General features: G+C 36.1%; 1 long non-coding RNA gene across 1 annotated transcript; it reads left to right on the forward strand.

Annotated features, from left to right (window-relative positions):
• The first annotated feature begins 3,493 nt into the window (after positions 1-3,493).
• Positions 3,494-5,947, forward strand: LOC128914926 (uncharacterized). The gene is made up of 3 exons (XR_008468467.1): positions 3,494-3,540; positions 4,322-4,393; positions 5,755-5,947. It is a non-coding gene; the product is annotated as an uncharacterized LOC128914926 (long non-coding RNA).
• The last annotated feature ends 12,209 nt before the right edge of the window (positions 5,948-18,156 follow it).

An 18,156-nucleotide genomic window follows, 5' to 3' on the forward strand; every position in this document is an offset into this window, starting at 1 on the left:
AAATCACCAAGAAAGCATTGCTACAAACCACTGAAAGGTGAGTGACTCCCAATGTTATTGCAGACCAAGGAACAGATTAAGAATTATGGAATCTATTTTACAAGAGAGAGCAAGGAACATCATTTCTGCTTTCAATTTAAAATGCAAAGTCAAATGAAATATCCATCAAGTCATAGTCTTTTGGAATGAAATTCAAATCACTCTAGTTTGAGGCTGCTTCCTTTATTTTTATCAGTGTTAGAACAAAGGCAGCCCACAGTGCTCAAAAACCACACAGCTGTCTGCCTAGTAAACCTTTGGATGCGGGGGTTCAGTGGTGTCTTTCTAGGCCAGCTTATGTGCTAATATTAACCTGTCCAGTTGTCATGCATGTAACATTGAGGGTAATGGTACTGCACTCATCTCTGCATCTACTCTGGCTTGTAACAGAAGCTCAGATGAAAGAGGAAACTTTCATACATTGCTGTGAATCTGCTTGCAATTTCATTATCTGCAAGAGGGATTTCTTCCTTTCCCCCCACAACCTTTATCTTGTCACCTTCCTTTTCCTATTCTGCTGACAGGAATAATTATTTTTAACACTTTTGTATTCTAATTGTGGAGTATTTACTTCTGAGAAATTATATATTACTCACTGTGTTTCCTGGTATTATTACTAAAACTAAACTGCTTTCCAAAGCTGATAATGGTATTCTCAGTGCTTCAGAAATATTGTTCTGTAAACACTGCACGTGTTCAGAAGCTCTGACACCTTTAAACCTGACACGGTTAAAGTTTAGCATTTGTTTTTTTGCAGTCATTTGTGCATATTCTAATAATCTAGACTGGATACACATTCAGTTGAGTTGTACTTACTTGGAACTTGAAGACAGCTGTTGCCTCCGTTCTGCAGATCCCATTACTCCATAGAGAGATACGAGCTATCTTTAAATGACGGCAGTTTCTCAGAGAAGAAAATTAACCTGTGTTGAGCTCTGTGCTGTCACTGCTGGTTTGTTTCCAGTTACCAAACAAATTCATTTATGGTAGTTTTGATATTTCTGTGCTGCACCACAGCTGTCATGGGAGGTATATCTAATGATTTCAGTGAAAGTACTTAAACTAGAAAACTAGTACATATGTGGTTTTATATGTGGTTAAGTGCTTTGCAGACTGAAGCTCTAATACATTTAACAGTCCCTGTGTGCACTAGTATATGGAAAATGAGTGTATTTGTAGAAATCTGTATTTTCATTTAACTATTCAATATAGCTGTAGGCATAGCTTTTATTAGACATATATTTGATTCTTTTTCACATTTCTTATTGTCCATAAAGATTTGAGTTTTAGACAGAGGATTTGAAAAGCTGAAAAATATTAATCGTCGTTTACATAACTCTTAAGATAATTAACAGAGAAAAATATAAGTTGAAATCTTAAAGACAATATATTCTCACATACATACGTATGCATAAGAGATTTCCCAGAGTTAGAAATTGTATAAACGCTTCTTTCTCATTTTTATGAAATTGATAAATTTGTGTATCTACATCAATTTTTAATTCCTTCCTGAGATTATTTCATAGCTCTCATCAAAGACCTCCACATGTGAAACTAGTATCTTTTTTCCCCTCATATTTAAGTGGCTTTTATTTAGAGATGAGAAAATAGTGTTTTTATGAACAGTATTACCCCATGATTCTGATATGCCACAGACCACTTAGGTTTAAGTAAACAGATATGTGCTCATAGGGGTGAGTTTTCTAACTTCTGCTTTCAAGGACTACATCTTGTTTCTGGTAAAGCCTTTCTTCTCTGATGTACTGAAACAGAGAAACAGACCACCCCTGAACATGACAGATGGACTTCCCCTGAGCAGGGCCTGATGAATGCTGTGGATAACTGCTGGAGAATAAGGGGTGGGGGACAACACTAATGGACAGGCCCTGACAGGTTAAAGGTCAACATTTTATACTACAGGTCTTGTAATGTTTTAAAGAATTTTAATTGCAAATAGCCAAATTGTGAAAGCTGAGGCAACAGGAGGCTTGCAGTCATGCTGGGTACATTCTGGGCAGCACCTCTTGTCTCCCAGGTACTGTAGGTGCCATGATGCCGCTTGATGTTTGCGGAGGAGCTGTGGAGCAGGAGGGCATGCTGGCAGCCAAGGGCAGAGCGCACCCACTGCATGGAGGTAAGCTGAACCCACAATAGCTCTTGTTTAGTGGGGTCTCATATCTCCTTGCTAGCCGCAAACTTCTGGAGAAGCAAAAAGAATAGAAATTCTATTAAATCTAATACTAAAAAACCAAACCACCCCAAAAGCAGAAACAGCAAAAGCTTTTCAAGTGAACACTTGACTAAGTAAGTCAAGGTACCTGTGGAGCTGTACATGAATTCAAGTATGAATTCACGCTGGAGAAAACAGCCTCCTGAGGTTTAATGAACTACATACAAACAACAGTCATAAATCCTGTTTCCATTACTTCTACATTCATGAAATAAGTGGCTGTTCAATGTAGTTGGATAAAAGCCTTTGAGATGAAAACAAAAAGAGATTTTTATTGTGGATCTTAGAACTCTAGTGTGGCTAGGGGACAGCTGAGAGCACACGGCAGCAAGCTGTCTGCAGCAACATTTACAGCCAGTAAAATCTAGAGCTGCTTTAAAACAAGCACGGCTAACAATCTGTACTGCTCTGTCATAAACTCCAGCACTCCAGAACACAGGGACTAATACTCTGGAGACTTCCAGTTCACTCTGAGACTTTTTTTTCTTAAACCAGTGTTATTAAACTGTTTTTAATTAAGATAAACACACTTCCCCTTCTTCCCCCCCCCGCCCCGAGATATCTTTTCGTTTCTCCGTCCCACACCCCATTCAGTTAACTTTTTAAATTCACAGTGTATGGTGTACCAAATGCACTCTTGTACCTTCCCCAGCACTTAGCGGAGAAAAAATGGCTGGTCACAGCAGCTTAAACACATGACATTTTAAGGTAAAGTGATTCAGAAAAAGACAACTCTCTGCAACAAGAGAGAGAAAGCAACAGAGCTGTCATTTGTTAAATTGGGTATTGTCTCATTACATTTCTAAGCAATAGTGTCAAGAAAGATTAGGAGCAGACTGACAGATTCAACTGGCTCAACAACTTCGCCACAATCACACAGAAAATATTAGCTCAGCTATTAAGGATATACGTAAGCTAATTTCTGACAGACATTTGCTGTTAGACAAATTTGATGTCATTACAGTTCATTGAGTATCCCAGCCATAAAGCAAACATACCTTGCCATATGCTGACAAGAGGATGAAGAGAGAAGCTAGGAAGGATGAGAGAAACTATTTTCTTCTATGACTTGGTCTTTTTCTATGACTGAGGGATATTCTTATCAAACAAACCACTCCAAAAAAAATGAAATATACCTTGAACCTTCTGTCAAAATCTGAGTCTAAACCAAAGACTTTCTCAGGTTTCAAAACATCCCTTTTTCCATCTTTTAGGCTGTCATGTCTCCCATTCGTGAAGCACAGTAAATGGAAATACGGCAGATTACCAAGGTAATCATACTGTGCTCCAGGACCAGATTTCCCTGTGAAATATTTGGTTGAATTCCAGGCTAGCATAAGAATAGTGCCTTAAAAGTAAAGCAAACGTTTGCATGAAATTTGAGTGAGTCATACTTAAACTATGTAGTATTTCTCTGCAAATATTTAAAGCTCTGAATTTTAACTTCATCAAAATGCAAAATTCCGTCATTTTCATTCTCTTTTGTTGAATTTTTGGCTGGCCTGAAAGAAAAAAAAAAGGAAAGGAGAAAAACCCCACCTCTGGGAATAATGTAATTGGTGAGCCACCAGAGGGGCTCGTGTTCCTCGGCCTCTCGTGCCCTCAGCGGGTGAGGGAGCGGAGGGCGCCGCGGGCATCCCGGGGCCTCCTGGAGCAGATTGTCCTGTCCGTACAGCCAGAGCACTCTTCCCCTCCTCCTTCCCAGGCTGTGCTCTCCCCACGGCTGTTTCTGACACTTCTTTCCTCACTGCCAGACAACCTTTTGCCCTTCCTTAAATACGTTTTCACAGAGGTGCCACCAGCTTCGCTGATGGGCCCAGCTGTGTCCTGCGTGCGGAGGGGCCCTGCGGAGCCGGCTGGAACCGGCTGTGTCCGGCACCAGGCCGCCCCAGCTTCTCACAGAGGCCATCGCCACATGTACAGCTTTTCTGGGACATATCTTTGACAATGCTTTCATTTCTCTGAGAAGAAATATATCCTGTTCACACAGTTGGAGTGGAGAAGTTTGGTTCTTTTAGATATGGTCCTGACTATTGTCCCTTTTGTGCCTAGTTCCTTAAAAATCAATACAAGCAGAAGTGTGCTCCAGAAATGCATGACAAGAACCGGCTTTTGTAGCTAAAGGTGAGTTGGAAGGGTGTGAGACCTGCAGGTGCGTTTTGAAAGACAGGCTTGTTGGCAGCATTAAAGTTCATATTATACTGTGGGATCCCAGGACCTTTCTGTCCCAGTGTGTGCTAGGCCCCTTTAGTCAAAGAACTTTTTAATTACACAGTGAAACATGGATAAAACTAAGACATTAAGTACAGAAGAGCTGGGAAGCCAGACTTCTGCACAAAGCATGTTGTTCACAGATGCCTTTCACATTACACAGATGCTTGTTAAAGGACTGCACTTTTATGCCCATAATGTGCTGTGCTAGTAAACTCAAACTATCATGTTTCTTATGATTAAATACTATTTCTGATCACTTCCGACTTTCTGCCATAGCTGACATGGAGCTTTGGGGATTTTTTTTCTTTTCCGCCTACCTGTCAATGGAGAGAATGAGGTCCGAGTGCCTTAAAAACACCAGCTAAGTGCTCTACAACTACATCAAGGCCGGTCTTCAGTCATAAAGATCAAAACACATGTATGAATTAATTGATTACAGACTTCACCATAATTCCAAACTCACATTGTTTGCTTACTCTTTATCTTCATTAACTTTATTCTGTACATATACATATGTAGAGATAAATATTCACGCACTTACTTCTGTGAAGAGTCTATATTCACGTTGTTACAAGCAGAGATACAGTAATAATTATAATCTGTCAAAAGAGCAGTATAGGTAGAACTGATCTTATTCCAACAGCTTCTTTTCCTTGGTGTAATAAGAATTGGTTTATATTTCTTGCACAGGAATTGTACATGACATTGAGGGATTAAGGTTGCTGAGATCTACTTCCATTCAGAAATGGACATTTGAAACTATGCTATTGTAGACATATTATTATAGTTCATTAGCTGTTTTTTTTATTTTCAAGTATATAGAATAACACAGATTTTGATACCCCTACACACCTTGAAACTATTTTGTAAATTTTCTCCATCTCAGAGTCAAACTTTTACCTGCAGATCTATGTTTCAATTTAAAAGCAAGTGCTTTTCTGACACTAAACACGCTCAACAGAACCTTGGCAGCAGAGCACTAGATCCACAGTGCATGGCACTCTGCACAGCTCTGGGATGTTGGCTTTCTCTAGATAATACCAATTCAGATCAGCAGAAGGTTTACCCCAGTGTTTAACAGGTAGTGTTTGCCCCAGTGTTTAATGGGTTTGAAATTCACCACAAACGTAGAGGATGCACTTTCTTTATTTTGACAGCTACATTTTTCATGATGTTAGGAAAAGGAATAAATACAATAAGAGTTATTTTAAAGCATTTAAATGTCAGGAAATAGTTGTACACAAACAAGTCTTTCTCATGTACTTTTGCAGTCATTTTCCATGATGACCGCATATATATCAGTCCGAGTCCTGCTCTGTTTCCAAAATTGCCTCTGACTGACTTCACCTGAGTGAGGGGAAGGGCTTATAGCTGAAACTCCAGACACCTGTTTTGGTTTTTCCTTTTCTGGTTGGAGCACCTGTGCAGGAAATAACTGCCTGCCTTAGTATCAATTGAACTGGATGAAGAGCTGCAGGAGGAATCTTGCTTCTGAATACAGGTATTTTAATGTATTTTAGTTTTTTTTTTAAACAGATGCTAGAAAAAGACTAAAGAAACCTATGTTTTTTCTTGTAGAAAAACAATTTCCGGTATAAATAGTATCTGTCAACTTTAGAGGTCAAGCATTTAACTCTGAATTGTTGTCCCTTGTAGGAAAATATGCTTGATGTTGTTTGTAGGTGGAAGTGATTTGTTGGGGTGGCAATGTGGTCACAGTGGTATAAATCAAAGATAACCTGTTAGACCATAAACATCTTTTTTGTAACTGTAGAGTGTATTTTTAACAGTGGTGTGCTGTGAATAGCTTAATTGTCCTTTTGGATTTTCACAACAATAATGGGGGAAATATGGGATTAAATGTCTATTTCTCTGTTTAGGAAAATAAACTTTTTTTCTCCATAACAAAGCTTTAACAGCTTTTAGGAAAATCAGGATCTAGATCTTCACCATGCAATTTTTGAAGTTTTCAGTTCATCACTGTATTCTTAGGTGCAGCTGCCCCATCTCAGGATTGGGTTGGTAGTTAATGTTGCACAAAATTTGGGGGTTAGATGAGAACAGTCCTTTTGCTTTGATACTAGTAGAGGAATAAATTAAGCAAGCAATATTTCAACCAGAATTTTTTGTAATTCTGCCTGGTTTGTGCTGCAACAGGAACAATATTGGTCCATAAAGTAGTCTTTCATGACTGAAGTCTCTTCTTGTTGTGAGGTCAGCTTGCAGAAGGTTTAATCAAACTACAGTAAATAAGTCAGCTAAAATCACATTTACAGTCAGAAAAACAGTTAGCTGAGCAATTGTTTTCAGACTTATACAGTTCATCTTGGTTCTCTATCTAAATGTTTAAACAGTTTTTTAAAGAAATTCTGTAAATAAAATTTATTTTAACAAAATCTCCTTTCTTTTAACTGGTTTTAAAACCTGTTTATGTGGGGGTTTTTGTGTGTATGTGAAATGGCTTTTAAATAAGATAGGTTTTATGGATTTCATAAAATATTTTGTTTTTACTTTTATAAAGCAAAAGATTTTATTCATCAATAGAAGAATAATACTTGGCTGATAAAGAACACTCTCTCATTAGAGATAGGGTTTATAATCTAATGTGTGTGGGAAGTGATAAGTGATAGCTCTGCTTCTCTAGTAATAATGGCAGTTGTGATTTAGTGTGTATAATGCAGAGAATTCTTCTTTTTACTCAATTCCAGAAATATATTAAGTCTTTGCTGAGCTGTAATACTGTGTATACAAAACTTAAAGCGCTATTCCGCTTTTATTGCTTTGCCTGACAGCAACTCTTTTTGTGTTATTAATTCTAATGCAGAACAACAGGAGAAAATAATACTCTTACCACATGGTAGTGGTACAAAGCATCTCCTCCATAGAAGACAATCACTGTCAGCGTTGCTGTTATTACAGTTCCCAATTATTTGACTGTTTCACAGCAGTCATAAAAGACATATTAATCAGAATAAAATCAATATGTTAATTAGAAAAATTATCATTTGGCTAATTTTTACTGGCTTTTTCTGCAAGATTCTTCAAGATTATTAAGGACTTTAAAATTCCCATGAGGCTTCTGGAATTGCAGAGGGATTCCTAAAGAAAAGAGCGGAGAGTTAACAAGTTAAGTTCTGGTTAATGTGTGATGCAAGTGGTAGTGCTTGTTTTCAAAACAATATAGAAAACTTTAAATCCTGCTTGGTCTGTTGAAATTCTGGGTCAATCCAATAGTCACATCTTCTTTAAAATGCTCCAAACTTGTTTTATTGTTTTGATTTTTTCTGAATTTTCTCTCTTCCCTTCCTTAGTTCATAATATGTCTGATAAAATCAGCGCTGATTCTACTCTTTGTGTAAAAATCTCCACAAGAAAGTCTGTGAATAGTTCTACTGTGAAAATAAAGACCTATACAAGAAGCAGCTTTAATCGTCCTAGTCTAATTTGGGTATCTTCTAAAGTATTCTAAAGTGATGGTGCATACAACTCCTTTAAAAAGGCTTTATAAATTATAAAGCTATTTGTACCTTTGATTGTATCAACCTCTTGGTTTATTCCAGGGGCTTGTATTTGCACTAAAATCACATTATTTCTACCTGCTTTTAAGTGTTTGCTGTTTCCTTTTCAGTGTTGCTACTGCTTACTGCTTTCTGTATTCCTTTGACTCATGTTACCTCTAAGGCTCTCCTGATGCCTCCACTTCCTTTATACAAATTGATTTCTTCACTTCATTGAAACCCATCTCTTAACTTCAGTTCTGCAGTCTCATCTGGTTTAACTAGTTTCCATAAAATTTCAGTTGACTTTTCTCATGGAACATGTTGCAATATTTTTTTATTATCAGTAGACCTGCATTCACAGTGAGGGCTCTAAGTTCTGTGTTGTATTCTGTCTGAAATGTTGGATGGCGTTTTTTGGTCAAAATTTCAGCATCTTAGATCAAAGACTGCTGGATAGCCTGAACAGCCTGATTATTTTTTTTATTTTCTCTAATCCTTAGGGTTTGTTTACAGAGGTGCAGACAGTTTTCTTTGCTGCAAGCCAGCTGGATGCAAGCCAGTTCTTGTTCAAAAGCCGTGCGGCAGAATTACTGTGACTATGAGCTGAAGCTATTGTGCCCCACCTCTTGGTTCAGGTAAGGTAGATGTGTCTGTGTTAATTTATCTGTTGCCCTATTCCAGGATGCAAAGAGCTTGAATTGCCTTTGAAAATGGACTCCTTAAGGAGCAATACCATACAAGGTATAAATGAAGTACTGTACAGGTAACTGAGCATCGTTGGGGGACTGACAAATTTCTGTTAAGGATTTAAAGGGTTTTCTTCTCTTTCATTTTAGTATCACCTTTGGAAAATGATGCTTCCTTTTTTCTGAAAGAAATATTTTTCTGGAATTTTATGTATACTTCTTTCTTCTAAAAGAACCCAAAAAACACAAAACCCTAAATATTTCATATTACTGCTTTAAAAATATTTTACTTGTGTTGAAAAAGTACTTGTTTTAGTGCTTGCTACTGTCAGAAGAATATGTTTGCCCGGCAGGTTCGGTCAAAGATGGATGGAGAGATTAGGTTTTGATTGTATGCACATAACTTCTCTGTCACCATGGTCCAAAGACAGACTTTGATATTTTTTTTTCCCATTATTAGGAGTAGCACAATTGTATCTCTTTTGGCAATGACAAGTTTAGCTTCCTGCTTATGAAGTCTGATGCTGTATTATGGTGTGTTAAGTTAGAAGTATAAGGTATGAAGCGTTTATGTAGAAAGAAAAAAAAAATCAGTGAAAAACTTACCTTGCTGAACTGAAAAGACCTATTTCTGGATTTATGCTTAATTTCTATTTGTTATATTTCAATTTAAATTCATTAGAATGCATTAAGATGTACATCAGTGTTCAAGTAGGGTAAAGTAAGATAACTTTGGAAAAGAAATTTACTTCTTGTGTTTAGAAATTTTGGTCATTTCACAGAATTCTTCTTTTTAGACCTTGAAAATTGTGTTTCCAATTACTGTTTGAGAAACTAGAAATTATGGGTATACAGGAATAAACTATCACTATGTGGGGAGAACAGTATAATACTGACACGTAGATAGACATCTTCCGGTTTTATTAAGTTAGCTAGCAGCAGTGGGGGAAAAAATTTCACTTCATGGAATTACAGGTAAAAATTGTTCAATCAGTGGAACTTATTCTAACCTCAAATACATCTTTTGTGAGATCTAGTTTTTGATAACATAACTTTTTTCAAGTACTGATGACATCCAAATCTTGATAGTGAATGGAGCCAATTCATTAAGGGAAATACTATTGCTCAATAATGGTATAATAATAATGTATTAATAAATTGGATATTAATTAGTATACACCGACCTCTAGTGTAGGTTGAATAAGGAAGACCATTTGATCATGTTATTTAGATAAAGAAAGGAAAGGGGGGAAAAAAAAAACCAAACAAAAAAACCCACAAAAAAACCCCCCAAAAGCCCAACTGTTAGATCAGAATTACTTGCTCCTTCTGTTAGAGATTTGCCAATACAGCTGGGAGAGGAGGCATATTTAAACTGTCTGGCTGCAATAACCTTAGAGGAGAAACATGCTAACTTGAATGTATGAAGACATAGCCCTTAGTAACTGCTTCACAAATACCCCTTTGAAACCTTCAAAATGTATCAGGACCACCTCTTGTGAGCTTATGCACATCTGTGAAATAAACACATGAGGAATAATATCTTTTCATAGTTTGATGAACTGCATTTCACAAAGTTGTCAACTTTATGCTATCAAGTCCGAAAGTCAATGTTTAGGTGCATTGGAATTTTGTGAGGATTTTGTATCTTCAGATCAATGAATTGAACAAAAGTAAACATGTCCATCTGTATTTCTGTGACTTGCAATGTGGATTGCATTAATCAGCTATGCAACTCTGTCAATGTAGGTTAGCTCTCGTCTTGTACACCATAGGAGAGCACAGCTGAATTCAGTGTATCATGCACAGGCCACATGGAATGTGTCCTGGCAGTAAGCCTTAAAATTTATTTCTAAAATACCAGTATCTTCAGCAGATAGACACGAACGATGAAACGAATCTAAAACAAATGAAGTCACAAGATGAAATGACTAACACGACCTTTGAAACAGTGCATTTTCACTCTTCAGTGTTATCTTTAAAGAACAGATGTATTCAGATAAGCTTATGTACTGTAAAGTGTATATATCTTAAGTTACAGAAGTACGAATAAAACTTACAAGGGGAGTTATCCTTTAAATAGAAGAACAATAAGAGCCGCAAAGGAAAAATTAACAAGAAGGAAAAAATTTCTTACATAAGACTCTACTTTTGCTGTACCAAAATCAAATGCTTTCAAGAAATGAGCACAAAATGAAATATTCTAGTAGCTAGATGTTGATCTTCACTGATAATTAGTTTTTAATTTGAAATGATATCTCAGATTTTCATCATAATGATTTATCTAGTGCAAGCTTATGAAGTTGGTAGAAAGTATTGACATGATAAAGCTAAAATTATCACTGCTTATGAAGAAAAGTATCTAAATATCTGGCTAAGTTACTTGCAGGTCTTTAACTTCAGAGAGAATGGTGAATGATGATTTTCTTTGAAAAACAGAGCACTTTTAAATCCTTAAAAGTTTTCTTGTGAAATCAGATCTATGTAAGTGGAGTCGTATCAACACAAGATTTCATTATGCAACTAGGGCATAAAATCCCCTTAAAGGATCATTATCCTTAGTACTAAGGATAGCTTGGCAAAAATTTTTACTCTGACAATCACAGAATTGCGTCAGTTTCAGCTGTCTTGCAGGTTTGTTGATTTCCTCCACTACTTGTAGCCCCAAAAAGGAAAAAATACTGTTTGGTTATTTCTTGATAGAAATAGTTACAAACTATTTTTATATGTCAGATTTTGGGTTTAATGTTTACATGAAATACTAGATTAAAACATTAATAACAGCAATGTAATAATGCCAGAAAAGTTTAATGAGTTCAAAATATATTTGTAGGAAAAAATCTTTCAAAAAAATTCCATCCTGTACCTCTCATTTATGCCAGCCAGGTAAAAGGCAGGAGGACAAGACAAAGCAGCTGGTTACACTACAGAATTTCATGCTGCAACCCCATTTTCCATTACTAATTTTCTGTTCCATCATGATACAGTATTAATAAAGGAAAGAATAGTAATCGTTCAGAAGACAGCAGAGAGAAGATGTAAACCTGTAAAAGTAGCTTGAAAAACGTTTCCGACATAATGGGGTTCATAGTTTGATTTTTAAAGTATGGTAGCTAGTTACGTTAATATAGCTAAGCTCTGACAAACTTGCATATTTTGATTTTTAAAGTATGGTACTAGTTATGTTAATATAGCTAAGCTATGACAAACCTGCATGCTTGAACAGCTTATGCAAATAGTAAAGGAGTCATTGTTTTTGAGTATTTAGGACACTTGGCTGGATGTGGGGTGGAGAGGGGGAAGATATCTTGATTCAGATTTGTGACTGTAAACCTTGTGCAAATTTAAAGGATTATCATGTATAAACATGGGTTTTTAGTCGCATTAATTCACTGACAAATGTTTCCAAACAGTGTGGTTTTGGTTGTATGTGCTTGTGGAAGCTCAAACTTGGAGTAGTTCATGTCATTTTGGCAATTTTTGTCAAGGGACTTTCATCATATATTAAAATGTTTAAAAATCATCTTGAGCAGCTTCAAATAACTTTTTGTGTGAAAAGAAATTGTGAGCATAAGTTGAAGAAATGTTTTATATTGTGAGGAAAGAATCTGTGTGTGTGTATATATGTATCTCTATAAAATAACCCCTCTGAACAGGCTGTTTTGTGTTTTAATTGTAAACAGGGCAATCTCCAAGAATTGTAGTGCTGAAAAATTTGTTAATATTGACAACATGACCTGGAAATTTAATTAGCTCAGAACACTGAGTATCAGTCTGGAAGCAGTATGTGGTTATTCACAAATTATTTACATTTGACTCATTAGAAAGTTATTCAAAGTAAAGTCCATGTTATCAATGTTTATGGTAGACAGAAGGCTTAAGCTGGTAAATGATTTGTCACTTGCCTTTAGTAAAAGGAACATCACGCTATATGAAGTAGTAGCCACAATGTCTTTTGCTGGACAGGGTTGTATAATATGTAAAAACTAATAGCTCTTAATCAAAAAACAAAGTATAAATTATGTTCTTGTCCAAGAGATATCTAAATAATACTCTCTTACTTCAGTGAAATTATAAGCTTTTGACTTCTGTGCTTGAAAGTAATTAAGGTGTTTGCCTCTGTATGTTGAAATGTAGAGGTGCATAACGGAATACTTCCCATTGATAAAAAAAATAGTGTTAAATGTTAGGGTTTATGGGAAGACTGCGTCACTTCAGATAAAAGAATGTCAACTGCTTTTATAATCTTTGCATGATTAAATATGTGTATGTATAGCATGTACAGATTATGTGTATATAAATACACCTTTGTATATAAATAGTACAGATTTCACATTTTTCTTCTTCCAGAAATATTTATCACTTGTCATCTTTGCCATGATACTGCAGAAATTTGCATATGCTTACTAATAGTAAAACTTAGAACAATCAGTTAAAAAATTTGCTTCATATTCCCTAGAATTAATCTAATTCCTTCTGCAAGCTATACATCCTGGATCTCTGCAGCAGTCTATGGCTTCTCATGTGTAGTGTCAAAGAAGTCCATTTTTTTATTTCAGTCTGCAACGTGATAATTTCCCTGCTTGCTCTGGCTTATTATGTTGTAAAATAGAATGACTAATAGCTCTCTGTTTACCTTCTCGCACGTAACTTGAGCACTTCATCATCAGAGTTTTTGCACTTCAAAATATGTGCGTATTCTAGTGAATGGAGTTTCTTTCCATAATAAGAGCAGAAGAGAATTAAATTATTGGTGGTATTTAGAAGGAAATATTTTCGTTGTGTTCTTATCACCAAAGGTCCGTCACTTAGGCCTGTACCAGAATTCATGTGGTGTTCTGGCTCTGGGGATACCTTCAGCCACAGACAGAATCACCGGAACTGGCTTTCTAGTTCTATTTCATTTTTCTTTATGGTTGTACACTGGTCATGTGTATCCCCTGAACTCCCCATCTTGCTGACTGCTTCTCTGATGATACATAGTTGCAACATGTCATCAGTGTGCTGTGAGAACCTATTATACTGCTATATATCATTAGACACCCTTCTCTCAAGACAGGTTACTATTATATATCATTAAAATGATGGTGGTAGGAACAGGCATCCCAGAGAGGGAATCTTAGAATTGTATGTGGGGAAAAAATCCTAGTTTATAGGTGAGTTGGGAGGAAAAAAAAAAAAAAAAAGAGAATACAATAGGTAGGAGTTGTAATATAAATAATATTAAAAGTAAATATTATTTGTAGTATAAATTTTGTATCTAGAAAGTGTTTCTAGGTCATAAAAACAAACTTATACACAATAGAAAATTTTTATCACTGAGGTTTTTATGCATAAGTCTTACTGTGCTGTGCTATAACTCACTGAGTTATGACAGGTGTGGCCAGCCTGTGCAGAATCGTATCTAAGAACCATTTTGAAATTAGAGGGGACTGTAAAATTTTTCGGAATCTAAATAAGTACAAAATTCACAGTATGAATCTGCTTGCAGTGCCATACTAAGGCTGTATAACTTCCCCAGTGTCTGAGAAATAATCATTTTAATTGATGACAAGCTTGAGAAGCTGAGTACCAAGAGGAAGCTGTGGCTTCTGTTCATGAGTTTCCAAACATATGGAAACTGTAAGCAACCGTGCATGCACGTACAATTCCCACTGAAGTTGCCAGAAATTGACTGAAGTTAGGAGTAGAGCTTAACTTGGAATGTTTGCTATAACCTTGTTATTACAACAGTCTTTGTTAGCTTTTCTTGTTAGTGAGGGTTTTGCAAATTCATACCTGTTAACACCTTTCTAATGCAAATACATTTCCTACTTATAAAGTAGGAAACATAAAAATGTATTGATCCTCAAAAATAATAAAAATGAAGACTATACGTATATGTGTTTGAAGATCTGGAATGGGATGTTTCATCTCTTTCCCCACCAGCAATGGCCTGCTGCAGTGTATTAGGTTGCTTTCCTGCTGCTCAGTACAGCACACAAGAAGCCTTTTTCTCTGTAATTGCTACAGAAATGTTTACTTGCAAACCAAATAGTTAAAAAACAAGACTGCAACTCCATAAGGCTAATATCTGTCCTTAGAGGTTGTCATTGTTTTATATCTACTGAAACGTGAAGCCTCATCACTTTCCTATTATCTCTATTAGGATTAAATATTGGCATATCTCCTGCATACTTAGTATTCTGTGATTCTAAAGCGCATAATACAGAGAGAGTGTGTTAGTTGTTTATTTGTTTCTGTGTGTGCTCTTCTGATGATGATAATATTTCTAATCTAAAACCAAAGTAAACATTCATGTGCATACATAGTGTTGATGAAAGTGTTACAAATAGAACAGTTTAGATTCATGTCAGATTCACTTCAATTTTTTTTTTATTTATTCTCTGTTCTAGCTTTTCCTTAATTCAGTTTTCTACTTTCCTAGAATATTTCCAGACTTGAGTTAAAAAATAAAAATATCTGAATCTTGGTTCCGTTTTTAATATTAGTTTTAATTGTGTGATTCACTTGCTGTAGAGGAGTTGTTCCTGGTTTATAGAACTCATGTTAAGATTAAGGGAAAAATCTAACAACGTGAAGGAATTTGAGGAAGAAATGTTGTGAGTTTTACATTTGACATATCAAAATATTTAAAACATCTTTTAAGTAAAATTCTGAATCTCTGAGCATTCCATCTCTGGAAAGTGTTAGATGCAGGTACAAATACACTGTTTTTTCTAGATACGAATGCTGACTCTTAAACAGCCGATAGAGATTGGAGAAATGTATACAAGAAGAGGAGATCTAGATGGCTGAAGAAGCACACTCAGTAATGGCATTTAGTATGGCTTTGTGAGCATATTCTCATACTATGGTATGTCAACACCATCTGTTGAATTAGGGACAGGGTGAATCTGGCCTGCGTTGCTCCCACATTAGCCTTAAATTATTGCCAGCAGTGTTAGAAGGATCAGAGCTAGGCCATGGTATTACAGATAGCTCAGCTCAGGCTGCCCTGCGCAGTGTGCAAAAGCGGTACTGGGGTCTTCATATTTCCCTGCACATCTATGTTGGACTGACAATCGTTTTTCTGGAATGAATGTACTGACTACTATTACTTTTGTTGATGGACTTACTATAACTTAAAGCTCAAAATGTCATGCATTCATATATAATAACCAGGTTAGGTCAATCTTGTATTTTGTTAAAGTATCAACAGTCTTTAGGCAAATTGTATTTATTATATGCACATGTTTTTCCTGCAAATGTCTTTCTACCTTTAAAATGAATCTCAAACACTATGCCTTTATATTGAACTCTGAGTGAAACCAAGAGCAAACCAGATTACAATGTAAGCAATTATTGTAACACTATTGCAATGACTTAAACTGGAAAGTAACTTCATTTCTGGCATATTGCTGTGCGAGTTGGGATCTTCGGAACCCATCTGGTAACTTCTGACACTGGTAACAATGTTAATTTTCAAGTTCTGAGCGCTATTTTCTGGAAACAGACTTCCCCCTGCTCTTTTGGGCTTTTTATGTTCACAGGTATTATACTAACACACATCTTTAAGTGTAAGTAATACAGTTTAAAAACAAACAAACAAAAACTGTTAGTATCTTTTTTTATACTATTCAATTCAAAATCAAATCTTTTCAGGTGATTTTCTTTTCATTATTATTTCCCTCTGTAATGCTCTGTCTGTGCTGTTGTTTGGAGATTGTGTCTCTTGATCTACTGCATAACTTCTGAGATACTGCTGGTTATCTGAATGCTTTTTGTAATGCTATAAACTGATAGTAAACACAGAAAAGCTCAGACAATGGCAAACCAACCCTGTCAGACAAAGACATACCTTTTGTTTTAACTCCTACATTAACTGAAAAGTACATTGTTTTGCAAGCTTAGAACCTTTTGAAGTTGTATTTTGTGCTTTGATAAATTCTGGAGCTTTGGTTAGTTTATTACTGTTGCTCTTTCTTTTTGTGATTAGTCTGGGTAACTTCTGTTGAAATGCTTTATATGTAGGTATAAAATTGGTATATCTCTGCTATCTGGTACAACTGCCAATAAAATAATAAAATATGTGAATGAGTAAGTAAGTGAAAGAGCTGAGACCTGCATAAAGTCTTGCTTTGCCTTGTTTTTCCCATGTGTGTGCATTTGAGTGTCTCTGTAATCCTCATCTCAGCTTCTTGGTTAGTCATAAAAATTATATGCTAAATAGAAAAAAGTAAGTGGAAATGACTTTTTGAATAAGATAGAGATATTTAAATGAAATATGGAAGTTATGAAATAGAAGGCAATGCTTTATTCTGTCTCTTTAATTAAAAAGACTAAAGACTGAGGTATTATTGCCAGAAATAAATAGCTGTAATATTTCTAATATTTAAAACAACTGTGTGTGTCTACTGACCTTAGGAAAGAAACTTAGGAAAAGATACAGCCAAAGAGCAGAAGAGAGGGAATAATTACAAAGCTGAGAAACTGAATGTCTGGTGGGGATGCTTTGTTTTCCCCTATAAGGGAAGAACAGGAAGAGGTGGTGGTCTGTCCCAGGCACTACTGGGTGGAGGTACATAAGATACCACCTTGAATTTGTGACTTTGTGTTTTTTACCTATAATTCCAGTTCATGGTATGTAATTATTTAGAGAGAAAGAAAGAAAAAACCAAAAAACAAACAACAAAAAAACCCCCAAACAAACAAAAAAACCCCAAAACAACAAAACACCACCAAGCCCTTAGAAATTGCAAGAAAGGATAATGACAATTGTCCCAAACAGCGAATTAAAAAGGCTCAAAATCAAGGAGCTTGGTGAGCACGATGAATATAAAGTAATGGGGATTGTAGTTGCCCAGATCTAGCATGGATCTGCAGAAAGCAATTCCAAAGGCAGAAAGGAGAATGCTGTATTTCAAGGATACTAATGCAAGGGATGTGCAGAGCTACCATCTAAATAAGCTTCTCTGTCTCCTAATTAACTGTATAGCGGGTCTCAGGAAACAGTTGGGAAGTTTCATACTACACACTTCTGTTTCTTCTGGTGATGCAGGTTTTCCTGAAAGAACAATTCCCTTAAAATAGCCCTACATGTAGAAATGGAGAATGTAGAGGCAGAGGAAGTATGAACTGAGAATGCTTTCATCTGCTGTGTGCTCACACCCAGGCTGAGTCAACCCATACTTGTATCTGGATCTCTACTGGGAGAAAGCACCAGGAGTGCTCTTGCCCCTCACTTTCTCCCCCATGCTCTTTTTTCTGCCAGATGAAGTTTTATTATAATTCTTTTGACACTGTCAAGCCTGTTGTTACACTCTTGAATTCCCCAAATAAGCTATGGATGCTGTTCTGAAGGCATATATGAGTGTCAGCTGTAGAAGAGTCTTGTGTTTCTAATTAAGGCCTGACTTCACATAGTGGTTCAATAAAGATATTTACTACAGAATACACTGGTTCATTAAACACGTAACCAGATGGACGAGAGCTTTGCGGTGAAAAG

Source organism: Rissa tridactyla, chromosome 9 (genome assembly GCF_028500815.1).
Source record: "Rissa tridactyla isolate bRisTri1 chromosome 9, bRisTri1.patW.cur.20221130, whole genome shotgun sequence".
Lineage (NCBI taxonomy): Eukaryota > Metazoa > Chordata > Aves > Charadriiformes > Laridae > Rissa > Rissa tridactyla.